The sequence below is a fragment of the Pygoscelis adeliae genome, unplaced genomic scaffold (genome assembly GCF_000699105.1).
Source record: "Pygoscelis adeliae isolate BGI_AS28 unplaced genomic scaffold, ASM69910v1 Scaffold38, whole genome shotgun sequence".
Taxonomy (NCBI): domain Eukaryota; kingdom Metazoa; phylum Chordata; class Aves; order Sphenisciformes; family Spheniscidae; genus Pygoscelis; species Pygoscelis adeliae.
Window position 1 is genome coordinate 6234726 of NW_008825614.1, and position 18636 is coordinate 6253361.

Genomic DNA, 18636 nt, shown 5'->3' on the forward strand with positions numbered 1-18636 from the left:
TGTCAGTGGTCTCTACTTTGTTATGCTGCAAAGGGTGGTTGGTCTTGGGGTAAATACAGTGCTCTAGGACTGAAGAAATTTGGACAGTAATTCCTGGTTTGGCATCAGGTCAAATGCTTATATGGCTCACAGAAACTAGCACTCATGTCATTTTGTCTTTTTGAAATGGTTAATTATAAGACGGAGGCTGTATCCTGTTGGGTTGGTACAGGTCAGTAGAATAGGAACCTGCTCTTGCTCAGCTAAGACCTCACTACTGTAACTTTACAATGAAACAAATAACATCATCTACATCTTTCATCTAAGTGTTTAGAGTTCTTAAATAACTGAAGGCCACAAAAAGCTCTTCTGGTTTCTAAGGGTTAATTGAGGTTATATACATGGTCATCTCTCCAGAACAGATTGTTCCCAGAGACTCTGTATTTGTTAACAGACTGAAAGGGGTCAAAAGAAACAGTTTGAGTTGTGGGTTTTGGTTTGGTTGTGGTTTTTTTTCTTTTTTCCCCTCAGAAAAAAACATTGAATTTCTTTTTGAATCTCCAGAATAAATTATTGCAGCACTTTAAGTGTAGAGAGCAGAACTTTTCATATGCTATGCCAACTGCACTACAGACGAAGTTTTAGAAGAGTAGGTGCTATATTAAGTCCACATCACAGTGTTTGTTGTGCGTTTGCCAGGTCCAATTAAGCAAAATTTATCAAGGCTGGCAACAATCAGCTTGTTTCATCTGCTTGTTGAAAGGCCTGATCCATATTTTCTGTGAGAAAATTAATGGTTGGCCTGACTTTGAATACTGATCACCACTTCAGGTAAACAGTAAAAGATAAAGAAAGCTAAAGAGACCAGGACTGTCTGCAGTTTATTATCCTATATACAAAGTATTACAGTTAATACTCTATTTTATTTTTTTTTTAGTTTTGGACAGGCAAAACATGATTAATTAACAAGCAACAAAAAGGCCTGGATATAACCATCATGCATGACATAAAATTGGCAAAATATTGTTCTTTTCTGTTAGCTGGAATCTGAGATACTCTTTATCATCTTACTGGAAATCTTTAACAAAATTGCCATAACATCAGTTATGTAGCACGTACCCGGTCTACCGGATATTTCACTAGCTTTCTATCTAGCCTTTTTATCTATTGACTGGCTTTTGTGGATGGCTGTAAGAGAATGTTATAAGAGCCCGTTGAAAGTTGTGGTGCTAGACCAGTAGAGAATAGATTGGAACAGCAGTGTCAAGAACAATCACAGAATAAGTTGCACTTAACGCTGACAATTTTAGTATATCCCTCTCTACAAAAAACATTGCATGCCGGAGTGTGGAGTAATGGAAAGATACTGTGCTACAAAAAATTTTGTGACAAGCTTTTATCATTGTAAGAAATATAAAACTTGTGCTCCATTATTCAAGCCACGTAGTCTTCCGAAAGCACTGGCAGAGCCTCTTTTTACCTATCTCCTTGCCTCTGGATTATGTTGGCTGCCACTAATACGGCTCAGTCCTTTAAATGGGAAGCTGTAGGTCATTCGTCTGACAGCCTGGAGAGGTTGGTTTCTCCTGCCATTGCTTATGCAGTGGCCATCTAGGAACACTTCACTCACCCTTCTCTGCCTTTTGGGAGAGCTCACTGATCATCTGAAAGCAGATGGAAGTTTGTTGTCTCTTCCAAAAGACAGTTTTTGTGTTCTTAAGCTGCTTGCTAGCCAGCTTGATTTCCAACATTAGTACTGTTCCAAAATAAAGATCACAGATGATGTGACATAGCTAACATTCCTGTAAGTGAATGCTGATGATACTGAGACAATTTACCAAGCTTTGTTACCTAAAAATCTAATTAAGTATTTTTTGGGGAAAAAAGGTTTGACAGCAGTGACTTAGAATATGACAACTTTGTATATCTCTCTCTAAAAACAATCTCTGGAAGAAAACAAAGCCTGATGGAGAAAAAAGTTGTACCTATTTGGTCCTTTGAACTCCAATGAAGAAGTTATTTTTTGACTACCGTTCCACAGCTCAAATAAAGACTACTAAAATTACTTGTTGAGCTACCTGAAAGAACACAGCAGAGAACAAGTCATGACAAATGAAATAGATTTCATTAATTTGGTATTTTATTCTTCTCGTGACTCAAAGAAACAGCTCAAGATCAATTTTAATACCAGGCTGTGGCCTCCCTTCTGCACAATCTATGACAGGAAATAAGAGTGTACCGTTCCCTTCCCCATTAGTCCTCCTTTCCAGTTAGAGACTTAATTTTGGAATTTCTATTGAATGGGCATATTTAAAGTAATGAATGGCCAACAACCCAAGAAAGGCCCAGGTCTATTCTTCACTCCCAAGTAAATTTGACAAGGGAGAACTATTGTCTGATTGTTCCTCAGTACTCTTGCTCCAGCAGAGTCACTGAAATCCTCACAATGAATCTTAATTCAGACTCTGATGTGACCAAATTTTAGATGCCTGGAATTAGAGGCTGCTTAACTAGACTGCTATGTATGACCCACACCCTTTGGATGCTATTTATAAAGACAAAATGGACTTGCCAGGGGCAAGATGGGACTTTCTGTCTCAGGAACATTTGTTTATTAATTTCCCATGGGTTTTCTACTCGGTCATACTAATTTCCAACGAAAGTGTTGCTATAGTTTCTCTCTTTCCTCCTTGTCTTTAACTTAATACCCTTTCTGATCTATGTAATGATTATTTTTATTTTTTTACTTTATTTTGACCTCTGAGATTACTAGCAAAAAAACAGCATTTGCTCTACAGACACCTCCATTTCCTATCCGCTGAACCTATTTAACCAGCATATAGTTTGTTCACAGTGGCAAATTGTAGAAATTGCAAGATATGCACTGGCAAATACTGAGGTAACTGCAAAAATGTCATTTTATTAATAAAGCCAATAATAACGGAGGTCATTTAGTTAGGGTGTGCTGTATCTCTGCCAAGTAAACATTTTTCTTGCTTCTTCAGATGAACTGCATATGAAACAATAAAGCATCAATTTTTAAGCAGTACAGTAGATATGAGCTGGGAATCCTCCTGCTTCCCCTTATCAGGCAGTAAATAGGGCACTCTTGGGTACTATTCTGAAAATATACATCGAAGTTATTAGGCACGTTCATTGTGGCTACCAGTGTTCATTTGTTATAAACAAAGATAATACATGCTTTGTTAGAGCATAAAATCTGTGTGAAGAATACACAGTAGCCATTACTTTCCTAGTAGTTGGAAAGAGAGAGCAAGTTATTTGTATTGTTAGTGTATCCAGAAGTTTGTTATAGTGTTCTGTGAACAGAGGAAACAAATGGCAGTATGAATGACACATTCACTATTATATACTCACCATATAATAAACTCCTCTATTCCTATTTTCCAGGACAGCTGGAGGATATCCTATCACTATTACATTGTAGCCTGTTACACAACTGAAAGAATAAAGTCCCAACATTGTATAACTTAAGTTCTTGCTCTTTCTGCTGAGCCTGGTCTGTTCTGTGTACTTTGTATTTCTTGCCATAGTCAAACACAATATTGGATGACTTTACCTACTTATCTTGAATTACATGGTTAATCTTTCTATCATATTCATCTATGAAAACATAAAAATAGTTCAATTCAGTTGTAAACATCATAAATGGAAAATGGGATTCTCACAACCTACCAGCTACAGTTGCTCAGTTACTTCTACTGTGTGATATGTATTTTTCGTAATCACATGCCTGTTAAAAACAAGGGACTCCTTTTGTGTAAATCTGATTCTGTGCTACAAAAGTCCAGTTTCAATGTTAACTTCCACAAACCACTTAGGGATGTGGTATGCTGTCTGCAGGAGCACTCCTGAGCACTCGGAGTTCAGTGTTTAAGTACTACACTGGAACTGACCTCAGGCAAAGCGGTAACAGACTCCCATGCACTCGAGAGAAAGGAAGGTGTGTTTTGTGTAATACTGATTACTTACCTAGATGCCTAAATTTGTGTATAGCTTTATATATGCAGAGTATATACATGTTATATGGCACCACACAATTTTTTTCTGGAGAATTTGCTGAGGAAACCAAACACTAATCAACAAACATCAAGAAGAACATTTCTGTGTGCATATTCTGTGACTGGTTGTTTTTTGTGTGCTGTTTTTTTCCTTAACAAAACAACAGTGATCACCTCCTTTAGCCTCTCACAACAGTTATTTAAAGACTCGCTAAGATCAAAGCAGTTGTCACGGTGTGTTCCTGGGGAAAAAAATCAAGATTTAGTCACAAGACAGACCTCTCCTGGGTTCTTGCCTTAATATGCTGAACACACTGGGTAGTTTAAAATTAGGGTTTCAGTGTTTCAATTTTGCCACCCCTAAAACATGAACAGCAAGTGTTGCGGGTAGTGAAATAGCTGAGATACCTTGACACTAATTCAAGTATTCCACAAGGCAGGGATGCTCCTAATACAGTCAGAGGGACACATCTCTGTCTACTGAACACTTGCATCAGATGTTGCATTGCCCTTCCTCAAAGCCTGAAGTTTTAAATGACTGGCTTTGAGCTTTGACTGCTGCTTATCTATATAGAAGTTGAGATGTATATTTACACAGCACTTCTTAGATATCAAGTGTTACACACTATTATTTCAGTCTTCTGTCTTTTATACTCTGCTCAAAAGAATATTGTACTGTGCCACCACAGATAATTGCTAAGTCTTTTAATTTATATCCTTAGAAGATAAACTAGGGTAGAATAGTAGAAAAAACAGGACCTGCAATTGGTGCAGGTTGAGTGTTTCAGTGTGCTTTCCAAACCCCTTAAGTTGCCAATATAGTTACAGCAGTTAATTTTACAATATCCAAATCTCTAATAAAAACATCTCATCTGCAATTTTATTGTCCTTTTAAAAAGATATTTTTGTGGGACTCAGAAACAAAGCATTTATGTTGTCAAATGGCACATTTAATGGCTAAAAGACCTAAATATATATAATGCACTAGCTTTTCATAAAAGGTCTTTTAATATATTGTTGAGATAATATTTTCCTTGCTGGCAAAAGTCAATAAATATTGAATGCTATTTATGTTTATAACTTTTGGCTGCCCTACTAAAACAAATTTTTGAAAGCAAATTTGTGGTCAAGAGATAGTTTTTAAGCTAACTTTTTTTTTTTTACTCTTCACAGCCATTTTGAATTTGAAATCTTTTAAATACAACAGAGCTACCTGTTCTACTAGTGTTTACAATGGACAAGACATTGTGTAAAACTAGGACTTTAAGTAGCTAAAATAACAATGAATCAGATTAAAAATTGTCATTCTGCAGAATCACTTATTTAGTCTCTTTCTGACCTTGGCTTTTTTGGTTCTTCCTGTTTTCATCACCTTTCTTCCTACTGGATTATTTTTTTTCTTTACTTATTTAGCACCTTCTTTTCCCTTCCTCTCCCAAAATACATACTGAAATTAGTTTATTTAGCCTTTTTAAAAAAATAAGTACCACCTCAATTAATAAAGTTCCGGATTCTTTCACTCTGTCTTACTCTACAACGAACCTTATTCTAGATCCGTATTCTAGAATAAGACACTTTGTGTTTTCCAGACACTATTTGTTGAGGGCAGCTGAGGACAACAGAACCGGAAAAAAATTTAAACAAAAACAAACCTAGAGTTTTATTGCATATTTTTATCTTCTATTAAAGTAAATAATGCCCTAAATTGGGTTTGGGTTTTTTATATATCTTCCCAAAATATCAGGACAGAGGGTTTTTTTCATCTTTGTCTTTTATTGTGAAACTGTATGTTCCAGGCAATCTAAGAAATAAACACATTGGTGATCTACACACTCCAGATGTCAGCGTTTACAGTAGGAAATAAAGTAGTGACACAAATTTGATGACGTTAGTGCATGAAGGCCATAGAAGGATGCAAAAATTAACATCTTTTAGGCTTATCATTACAGTGAACTTAAAAAATAAGCTGGAGAGAGAGGAGTGAGTCTTGATAATGACTGTAGCCTCAGCTAAATAAAATCCAGGTCTGAAATGCAAGGAGTTCACTAGCCAAAGATACGATTATTACTGAGTTAATGAGTAGGTATGATTGCACAGAAACATGCTCTTCTTCCCCTCGTTTCTTCAGTGAAAATTGGCTATTAGAAATCTTTTGCCCTTTCAGTGATTGACGCTTCTGCAATGTTTAATCTGCTTAATATCTGTCCCTATTCTTCCTGACCCTTGTAATGAATTCAGTCCTAAAGGTTCTCCAACTGAAATGAGGACCTATGCTTTGCAAAGCACCACATGCATCCCAAGGGGCTTACAATCTAAACAGAAGACAAAAGGTTAAAAGAAAGAGGCTATTTCATCCTCATTCAACAGACAGAGAGCTGTGGCCCAAAGTATGTGGGTCATTTTCCTCAAGTCTCTGGTGAAGTAGTTATTAAATCACATCTCATACATCTCACTTCAAGAACTCTTAATCATAGTATTTCCTTATTGAAGATTCCTACTAAACAAGGAATAAATAGTTTTATAAGAAAATTGCGTGTATTAGTCAAAGAAATCTAACTGCCAGCAACTATACTGTAGTGGGAAACAGCAGTATTTGCTGAGGACAAATCTGCTGTGGTTCCTCAACTGAGGATGAGACAGCACCTGGGAGAGGAAGGCTCCTTGGCACAGGAAGAAATGGAACAGGAATGAGGGCGGCCTCTCCAGAACATGACTCAGACAAATTAATCTCAGTCATGGCTTTGCCACTGGGCTTTCCTGAAGGCTATATAAACCCCTTGCAGACACCATTCTTCTGTCCCTAATATTAGGAATGTACTTGCTAAAAAATCTCAACATTGGGCCAAAACAATGTCTGCTACTGGGCAGACTAACAGTTTGGCAGGAGTCACAAGCTAAGGTAGCAGCAGTACAGAGAACTCTGAGGACTGAGAAGAAAAAGTACACATACAAATACATCTGCTTTGATTTGCTAATGATGGCTCTCAGCCAGACTACCGGTAGTCACTGAAAAGTGACAGTATTTATAAAGCAAATCACAAAGACACAGCTATTTGGAGTGACAATAATTACATAATGGGAAATTATTTACTTTTATGCATTTAAACTGAAACAACTTAAATAGGCCTCAGATTTGATGCTGTCATCAGAAACACAGCTCAGAGCAATAAAAGACAAAATGTAAAAAAACCCAACGCATGAGGTAGGAAAACCAGAGAAGAGAGAGAGCAAACTTAAACAAAACTCTTATATTTACACTTGATAAACTCTCCCCAAATATCTACGTAGAATGACAGTATTTGTAAGATGCTCTGTAGATCCAGTATGCAAGTTTTATATAGCATGATTGGGTTGATTAATTTTATACGTTGTGATCGTGTGGATTAAATGAGATTTTTTTTGTATTTTTCAAAACATAAATAATTTCTATAATAATGCTTTGTGCAGCATTAAATACTGCATCAATGTGTTTTAGCTAACCTTAATCTTCATATAAAGAATGAAACAATTTTTTGTACTGAACAATTTGCTGGTTGCTCCCCTCTAACTTCTGCCCTTCTGCCCTGAGATTCCACGGACCCGAATTTGTGATCTCATTATGTATTATATGGGAGGTGTGGTGTGGAAAAAAAGGAAAATTGTTGGTTGTTGGGACAAGATTTATCTGTATCGCTTGGAACAAACTAAATATTAATGTATTTTAAATAGTAACTCATGTTTAGGGATTACAGAAAGGTACTAATTTCTAATTTAATATTAATACATGACTTTTTTGCGAACTACGTAAACACCAAACTTGTGGAGCAGAACACAACAAAAAGAAATCAGCAAGTAATTTAGGGAATGTTTGGAAATCCAGATCTTCCATTTATTGTCCTGTCCATGAAGCCCACTTTGAAGTACAAACCTGTGTGCTCAACGTACATTAATTCACTGACATAAAAATAATGGGACACTAATTTCATATGCCTTTGCAGAAATTTCAGTACATTTTGTGCCAAATTTGGAAGTCAGTGGGATTTTATATGAGTACTTGAGAGCAGACTATGTTTGTCATCAATCAAATTCGAGGATTGACAGGATGCAGTGTTCTGCAGAGAAGTCCTGTAGACACGTAAGTTCCCCACCACACAAATATAGTATTTATGGGACAACATGTGATTTAAAATCAAGATTTAAATCATTCTCCATGAGTACCTTTCAGAAGAGATTGAATTGATAGGTATTACCATAACCTTGACAGTCAGCTATTCTGAAAAGGAATGAGTTGTGTCATTGCTGAAATTTATGGAGTTCTTTTTTTGATTTCATTGGCTGCCGTAGGGCTGAAGCTTCTCCCATCTATGAGAAGCTTTAGGTCTCCAAAGTTGAACCAGACATACCAAATGATAAACAAACCAAGGTGAAACACCACATATACCAATTGCTAGCAAAGTTTTATTATCCACTTTTGGTAATTACTGTGGATTTATACCTAAGTAAATTGATAAAGAAAATATTGCCCTTTTGTTAAAAAACAGAAAAGTGAGGAGCTTTTTTTTTTCTGAGACATAAGCTCCCATTTCCTAATATAATACAGTAGACTTAAATTTGTGTATTAGACATAAGACTAAATTTTGGTCTCTCTCATGCCGACAAGGACATTGTAATTAATCTGATCTGCTGTTTTGTTAACCGATGCATAATCTGTCCTCTCACCCTTGCAACTCAACCTGAAGTCAACAACAGCTATTGCTGTTTAAACTTTGATATCTAAAAATTCGGTTAGAAACTTTTGTTCGATATAAACCGTATTTCCTTATTTTTTACTATTTTTCATATAGAATGACAAGCCTACGTGAATTATGATAAATAATGAGTCTGTTGAGCAGAAATGCCAGCTGGATGAGAATGGTTTTGGAGGCAGAATTTGTGGTTACTTTGATTGTGAGAGTATTCAGCATTGTAAAATAAGTCTGAGGGTCTTAGGAAACACAAACAAAATACTGTCTTTTAAAAATTCCTAAACTATACTGACAAGGGAATAGCATATTTTAGTACACGTATTCATTATGCATGTAACTATTGCCAAGCACTTTCTAAAAAATTTGAGACAAACTATTCAGCAAACCAGCTTTTTTTGCCAGCCACCTTCAAAAAAGAATCATATTACCTAATTTTAGTCATCAATTTCACTGGCGCTTTACTGCTCTATCAAGTACTTATACCCAGAATAATTCTGTACAGAATGGCATAGCAGAACTGTTCAGGATACATATAATATGTCTGCCCACACATCTGTGTTTGCAAATTAGCTTGCCAGCACTCTTCAATCCCAAATCAGCCCCAGTTACACCTATTACAAAACCCATAACATTTGTTTCACAGTTCCTGATATAGTGCTGTCTTGTAGCTGTCTATCCAAAGACAATTTTCAATATATATATAGTATTTTCATCCGTGAAGTATTACTAGCAACCCTACAGACAGTAGCTGTGAGGCAAAATACATAATGTTCCACATCTCATCTTATCCATCAGCTTACATTAATTTTCTTTGTATATCAGAAAGTTATCACTGTAAATCTAGTTCCAGGAAAATATTCATCCTTATATTATCTCTGTTAGAAAATGTAAAGTATTTCTGTACAAAGTTGCTGAGGTAACAAGGAAAAACAGAATAGCTTTTCATTCCTCAATGTTTTATTGAGTTTGTCTATGAAAGAGCAATCAGATACATCTTTGTCATCTACGTTAAAGATTCAAAAATATGAAAAAATAGCTTGTAATAGGAAATATTAGAATGTATGTTACCCTTAACACCTTGTTAAACAGATATTCAACTTTCTGACAAAAACATGCCTGGCAACAGCCAATTTTTGAGATGGTTTTAAGAACAGAAGCTTGGATCCTATGGATGATGAATGTCTGTCCAAATGCAAATGACGTCTGAGGACTTTCTGGGTTAGATGTGTTATTATTCTTCCTGCTTGGGGAAATCAGCCAGCAGTGCATTCCTGTACTGTCTGTTTTAGAAGTCCCGTGCACTTCTGTCTGGTGATATAAAGGAACAGACAGACCATTCCTGATGTAAAACTGAGTGAATAATATGATTAACTATAAATTTTAGGATAATGTCGCATTAATTAGGGGAGTGAAAGAGAGAATACAGTACAGCAATTACATCTAGTACAGTGTAATGCATTATGGGATGAGGGTTGATGGTACAAGAGAATCAATGCATACAAACATCCAGCCATATTTCCTTGAAAAACTGAGAGATTCTCATATTAAATAAATATGAGACTCCATAAAGAAATTAGAGAAGACAATAAATTTACTAGGATACAATCTGACTGGATCAAAAAGACACAGGGAAGAGAACTAAAATACTTCTAAGATGTCTGAGTTCGACATAAATGTGATTTACATCGGAAGAAAATGGAGATAGCTTCTCTCAAGCAGAAATGATCCTTCTGATCATATGAATTATGATCATCTAGGCAGGGACATAAGGGAAACAGAGTACGTTTCTCAACAAGTGTGTTCTTGATGACTAATCACAACAAACAAGACTTCAAACAGGTAAATATATCACAACACTATAACACATCTGGGGATCGCTCGACAAAGACTGGAGTAAAGGCAAGCTTTTCAAGAAAACCAAATGTGAGTGAACAATTTCTGGGTCATAACTATCATTTGAACTCAAAAGGGATAACTCATATAACTAATTTTGTTTTTCAGTTAACTTTATTTTGGATTTCCTCTGTATTTATGTCTCAAAGTGAAATTGCGTTTTGAACTATCCTGGTGAGCAAAGATCTGCAAACTAAACCTACTGTGATTCACAACACAGAGATGCTGTAAAAGGAGCTGGGTAGAGAAAAACGACTAAGATTAGGGCTCTGCTTCAACCTTCTGTTCAGTGTTCAGAACAGCATGATGCCAGCTGCCTTATGAATAGCGGACACTCATTCACCACTTCGACAGCAGTTCTGGATGAAATACTCTGGATAGGAACCCCTGGGAATCGACAAATTAAAAAGTTGATGAAAGACATTCATAAATTCTAGATGGCCTTAAGGACAGGAAATCAATTATTCTTGTTATTATTTGATACGTGACTGTCCATAATAAGTGAATATACAACATTTTGAAGGCTGTAATTCAAAAGGTTTGGTGACTGGCTGAAATTCAATAACAAAGGATTGACTTCTGGGGTATCATCTGTTGGAATGATTAAATTTCTTCCTTCCCAATGTTGATCCCAAGATAGGCATGGGTACCAACTTTTCAGCCTTTAGTTTAAAATCATGATTTAGTTATACAAGTCCTGTTAAAGACGAAAACTCCTGTCTCCCAGATAACTACAACAAAAAAAAATTGAGATGACATTCTGGAGATTTCTGAGGATTTCCCCACACCCCCCTGTACTTTCTGGCTCACAAAGCCCAAGTAAGTGAAATTGCAATATTCTAGCCCCGAGGGAGAATGAGAAATAATTATGTCAGTTAGTCAACTTCTTACAAGCACTTATTTGATATTTTAAGGGAAGGTGGCTTTCTGCTTGCACAAACAACAAGAACATAAATAATCCTTAATCACAAAAGAGCAGATGAAATAAAGGTCACGTATTTTCAGTTTGTGAAGGTAGCCTACAATTAGAGCAATTGCTTTTAATATATTCTTACCTTAAAACTTCTGAACCTTGATTATTACTGGCCTTCCCCCAAACACAAGTGGAGGCTTCAGCTGTACCTCCTATATAGCATCAAATCACATTGACAGGTTCTGCTAGCACTCACTATTCCCTGCTTGCTTTCTCAGCAGAGAAATAGCAGCAGAAAGAGGTGGTGAGGTTAGAGTTCAGGCGTTTTCTTCCCCTTTTAGGAGCTGGCAAAGTGGGAGAGGTATGCCAAGGTGAACATGTCCAGCTTACTGATCAGTTCAGAGCGAGTTTCACAGCAGTACAGAGAGTAAGGCCTGGTGAGTGACTGTACCCTGGGTTTCTTTGTGATAGTTTTTGCCCAGAGAGTGCTATGCTGTACAAAGAGTGAAATTTAATCTCTATTTCCTTCCCTCCCTACCCCTAAATGGATATATTCAGAAGTAATAAGAAGAAGCATTGTGGTGATTAATTTCTCTTACTTAGCTCACCTGTTTAAAAGAGAAGAAGAGATAAATTATTGCTCCCCTGCTCTGGTACATGACCTAACAATCTATGAGGTTTATGTGTGTTTTTAACACTATGTAGATTAGATGTTTCAGTCTTAACATGCTTTTGATTTTAATCTCTAGGGGAAATATAGATTTTCCTGGTTTATCCAAAGCAGCAGTCAGTACAGCAGAAGATTCCTCTTTGTGGTTAGGCCACAATCCTGTGCGCTGTAATACAGACCCCAGTGGAGATCTGCCGCAACTTTTAGGGATTCGTGTGATAAGACACCACTGCAAGAGTGAAGCTTTACACTGCAGAGTTTGCCTTCAGGGAATAAAAATTTTCAGGGAACCTCATTAAAAGTTCTACATCTTTTGTAATAAATCTTTTTGAAGAGCAAGATATGCAGCAAAAGCAAGGTTCTTTGGCTTAAATAAGAACAGAATTGATTTCCTGAAACATAGTCCATCTTCTTGAGACTGGGAACAAACATCCAGTAACTGAAAATCTGAAAGTGTATATCACTAAAGATCTAATGGTTCAACTGCCTTTCTTTTGTATCCAGAATGTTTCAATTAATTGATGACAGAAATCAGAATTTGCAGTGGCCCTTCAAGTACTTTTGCAAAGACATAAGATGAACAGTCAGGTATAGTACATTGGGGCTGATGATAGTCTGCTGATGAAGTCAGGGCTACTAAATTGTACCATTCTGGTTTGCATTCTAGACAGTGATAGCACTCTGTTTAATCTATTTTAAAAATAGCCCACCTCAAAATAAAGTTCTTTCTTCTTTTATCTTAACATGTTTCATGTTGAAAAAAGAGAAAATTTAAATTATATCCCCAATTTATCCAAGGGAATAAAACAACGTAATGAATGAAACAGAACTCTTATGCAAAGCAAACTAACCAACACACCAGCCAAGCAAGCTGAAAATAACTAATGTATGATTGTGCAGTTAAAGAATGTATCAGAAAGTACAAATACTTAAAAGTAAACATCTTAGTGCTTTGCTTTCAGTATATTGTTCTTTAAATACAAAATTTAAATATAATTTTCAAAGAGCAAACTGACCAAAACAAGAATTCTGAAATCTGAAACAACAACAATATTTCTTTCAGGCATAAGAGTGGATCGTTTAGCTACGCAGTGCAAATATCTGTCACTTCAGTAAACAAAGCAAAAGATCATAGCAAATTGACATACGGAGAGCTATCCATAAGCTAGGAGGTTATAGTTTGGCATTGAATTTCAGAGCTATATGCAAACAGTAGAATAAATTCAGAGTTGAGCTACATGCAAAAAACAGAATAATATTCGGGAGCTGTGGGGAAGTCTGCTGGCTACAGAATTCATTTGCCTCCAGTCCTTATCCAAGTCCCATTTTTTTAACTTCTTGTCCCTAGTCATCCCTCTTTTATCCTTCACAAGCTTTTTACCCCTCTGCATTGTAATACAGTTAATTCCTGCTTCTCTAGGCTGTGTGGCTTGCTATCATAAGAGTAGTAAAAACTAAGGCGAGATTATCTGTCCGCTTTCAGTGGCATGTAGATGCAATTTCAAGGGACATTCTTCATAAACCTGGAAGCAATCTGCTCGGTAATGATGGGCTGTCTGAAGACCTCCCCTCTGTTCAGCACTTGTGAGACTGTACCTTTAGTACTGTGTCCAGTTAAGGGTCCCCAGTACAAGAAAGACACTGACATACTGAAATAAGTCCAGCAAAGGGGCATCAGGTTGGTTAGAGGGACAGGATGTATGAGGAGAGGCAGAGACAGCTGTTCAGCCCTAAAGAGAGAAGGCAAAGGGGAGATATAATTGCTGTCTCCAACCACCTAATGGGAGGATGTAGTGAAGACAGGTCCAGTGTCCTAGAAGCACGCTGTGGAAGGACAGGAGAAAATGGGCATGAGTCGGAACATGAGAAATTCTGACTCGATATAAGAAAAAATGTTTTTATCATGAGGTTGGTCCAACACTGGAACAGGGACCCAGAGAAGCTGTGGCCCTGTTGTCTTTTTCAGGCTGTGCTCTTTTACAACTACCCCTCAGGGAGGCCAGTTAAATTGCTCTGACAACAGCAGGCTACTTTTGGCCACCGTCTCTCCTGAGAGTCAGATGTTTCCTCCTCTGTCATGTGAGAGCACACATCCAGTCCACGTGATTGTGGAGTGTGCCTTATGGAAAAATGCATATCTAGGGCAGCAGCCTGCCGTAACCACAGGCATTCGTTCCCCTGCAGCCTGATTCACAGGAGCACGTGCACAGGGATGAGGAAAGGCAGCAATGGTCTGTCTGAACTGTACTTGCAGAAGTACCCCGTGCCTATCCCTAACTTTTCTCAGGAGCAATGTGAGCATGGGCAGGAACTGTATACTCATTGATCTCACTGTGCGTTTGATAAAACGGATCCCACTCGGAATGAGGACGGTAGCTCAGTTTGCAGCTCTTCTCTCTTGGACGCCAGGGCTCTACTATTAACTCCACCTCCTGTCTCTGTGCAGACCTCACTCTGTCTCCAGGGGCTTACTGCTTCTCCCACCTAAGACTGGATTATGACTTGTTACAATTTTATTCCCCTCATGGGTGGAAACTGATTTTTCTGATGCTGTTTGTCCTTGCTCAAGAAACCAAATTGTATTTTACTTATTAATTTTTATTTTGAGAGGCCTGTGTATGTAATCGCAAGTATTTCTGTATCATTACATTAATTCATTAGGATGTGGCTTCCCATAGGATGAATGGAGGGTACAGGATGCATGGTACTGGTACAAGTACAGTTTCTTCTTGGGAATTTATAAGAATATGCAATACTATTACAAGAAGGATAAACATATCTTTAATAAATATTTATAGTCCTTCTGTCTAGGTTTCTAAATGGGCATTGTCATAGCTACAAAAATCATACATATACAAGCCTTTACTCAGTCTGGAAGTTTTTTGGAACAGATACTGACTCTTAGTGATAGTTCACATGATTTGACATGATCAAGGCATTTACATATTCTTTTAATATAAATAACAATTAAAAGTTAAATGAAATATTATTTTTAAAGCTATCCTCATTTGTATAAGTGATGTCTTTTTATAAACAAAGATTAAATATGGGAGTATTTTAATGTGGGATAGATTCTTATCATGAGGCATAGTAAGTTTATATATAGTAACTGGTTTTAGAGGTATTTACAGTAATCTGCGATCAAAAATGTTTTAAGTAAGTCCAATGTTTTAAGTGATCAGACAGTATTTTCAAAGGCTGTTATTCTGAAAAACATAGTATTTGCTCTTTTTTTTAAAAAGTATGCAGACACCAACAAATGCTGCTTATAAAGCTTCGATATTCTGTAATTATATTAGATACAGTAGCTAAATTAGTATTTCTAATTACGTATTTGTAAATCTATTTGGCAACCAGGAAAAAAGTTTAGCTGTCAACCAATTATTATCGGATCATTACATTTTCTTTCAAAGGAAAAGTTTGATTTTGCTGAAATGTGTAGAGTGCTATAGATGTACCCAGCGTACTCAGCTTCATCTTGCTTAGATACATTTAGTTTTCAGTAATTCCTCAAATATGCCTTTCACTGCAACCTTGTTTCTTGTGAGGATTACCTGAAATCTGCATAGGATGAATCTTCAATGATACAACATTAAACATGGAATAAGTGACTACAGCTTGCATCCTGTATGTGAATTAAAGCTTAGACCTTTTATGATTTTTAGCTCTCCTAATTTTATTGGCTCTATTTAATCTCAAAGTGTGTGTGTATATATACATATTTTCACTCTTTATGTTTTTTATATATACAGCCTTTTTTCCTCCCCTAAAATATATTTTCTAATGGCAGGTCTGTCCTGTCCTATATATAGGGCATTTCATGCCCACAATGCATTTGCAGTGACCCCTGAGGTAGCAACGTCAATGCCGGTATAGTTATACTATGCAGCACAGCTGGGGATTCCATCAGAAACACAACATGAATTCTAAAATCAGTCTAGCTGCAGTAGCTCCATACTGCATGCAATCTCACTAGCCTGGGTCTTTGCTCTTCTGACAGAGCAGTAATGAATCTGTTTCAAGAACTAGGCTGGTTGGTGTTTTGACATCCCAGCACCAAGAACTAATGTGCAAAGATTTTAGATGGATTTAATACCAAATGGATGAGAGATTCTTACTTGGTAGAAGCTACTATCCAAAATCCAGACCGCAATCAGTACTTGCCACACTAGTAGTAAAATCCTAAGACCAGGTTTTCACCTGGTATAAAATGGAGTAGCTAAACTGTGATGAAAATATCCAAAATTGATCTAAGTGTAAAATTGCATTTTTAATGGAGTAAAGGATATGTTTTTCTAATACCTAATGCAACATGGTTGTCTTTTAGCGCACTATATTTAGTTAATGTGTCTTTTGACATTAGTAAGCCATTGGTCGTATAGGCTTTTTGTTTTAATACTGTAACTATCTTCAGTTTTTCGCTCTAAATAAGGGCTACATGCTGGATGGGAAATATTCCTTCTTTTTATTTAAAACGTGGGTAATAGGTTTCGTTGAATTGTTTTTGTGCATTGTTCTTATTTAAGCACAATGCCATCTAAAGGACACCATAGTTATTCTGAACATTCCAAAATGTTCTTGTCCTTTAAAGTTTTTCTCTTTCAGGATTCACTAGTCCTTATTTTGAAAGTCTGATAGAAGTATATCAGCCCTGCATCTATTGTATTCTCTGTCTTTTTTCAGAAATGGGTCAGGCACTACTGTACTCTAAGAACAAGCACTCTTTTCCCCTCTCCACACGTAGGTTTTTTTCTGTCTTCTTCCTTTTCTTTTTTTTTTGTGTGGGTGCTCACATTCACTGGGCTGCTTGCCAAAACCTCTTTCCTTTCTATGCACCAGTGGACAACAGGATCTTCATCCTTTCCCCCTAACACACTGAAGGAGAGCTTCTACTGTTTGGTCCGAAGCTGTGTCCAGAGTTTGCTTTAAAGAGAGGAAGTAGTGGTTGCCCAGAGCTCTGGATAGTGGGTGAACCACTAAATTGAGCAAGCAGCACAGGTCACACAGTGTGGACTTGGGGGGAGAAAAGTGTTAAAACCAACTTCCCAAGAGAAAAGCGAAATCTCCTATTTCATGCCAGCTTCCCTGGCATCAAAAACAATGAGTCCAGCTGAAGTCTCATGTGTGAAGTCTTTATTCTCCTTTTGACCAGTCTGAGCAAACAGACCATCCAGCATTTAGCTTGTGCACCTGAGGGACAACCTTTGAGGTACTTAGTACTCATGTCACACCAACCTGGAAGATGACTTTTGGCTCACATGGTCCAAAGTCATGAGGCTAATTCAGCTTTTATTTGAATTTTCTTCAGGTATCTAAAGGCAGAAAGGAAACAGGACAGGCTGAGTTGAGCTCTCCTGTGAAATCATAATTTGGCATTCAGGGTGGAACGGCTGAGAAAAGAGAGAAGTGGCAAAAGGAATAAAAGCAAAAAATGCTGAGCAATATATTTTGGCTTTTGCATTGTTTTCCTGCCTCTGGAGGAGGCAAATAGTGTACCCAAGAAAGCATTTCTGCCACCGTTGATATGAGACTACAGATCTGTATGGAATACTTGAAAATGCATTAATTCCTCACTAATTACATCTTAAACAAACATTTAATATTATTTCAGATTTCACTTCATCATACTAATGAGCTACAAACAACTGTCCTTTGACCCAAAACTTACAGCCCCTGGCAATTTTTTTTCTACTTAGCACATCATGATGTCTTTAGATGACATTTTTACAGTATGACATAGTTAATAATTTGGTCTTTTAGAAGAAAATGAAATAGAGAATATTATTCTAGGGAGTTAAAATTATCAGGGTTATGCTGCCTATGAGGGGCTTAATGAAACAGGAACAGAAGCATCAAAGTGACTTTTTAATGCAGAATTTTATGACAAATATATTGAGGGTTTTTTTTTTTTAATCCAACCTTTTGCTTATAAAAATATTGTGCCAATATCAAAAGAAGACAGACATTGGAACTACCTATTCAGTTGCAGGGGTAAACTTGCAAATGCTTTGAACTCTTCTGGTATGGTCCTATGTGTTTGCAGAATTAAAATAAATTCTTCTAATAGTTACAAATATCTTCAGGAAATTCTTAAAATTGATCATGTTTTTTTTTTAAAAAAGTACTGGAAATAACCTCAAAATCTAAAATAAAGATGCTAATGGCAGGCAAAAATCGAAGTTTTTTTTCTCCTTCATTCTGCACCTAATTTCTTCCCTCCCTCCTGTTATCTGAAGACACGTAAGTAACCCCCACTCTTGCAGAATCTCAGCAGCTCATGGTCTTTCATGTATTTACTTTCCCAATACACAGTGGTCAATTGCCTCATCTTTAAAAAGAATTATACTCTACTGAATCCACAAAAGCTGTATGGAAAGTTTAAAGAATTTGTTTTATACCTTCATAGTACAGCAGAAGTGATCAGAATGCAGTTCT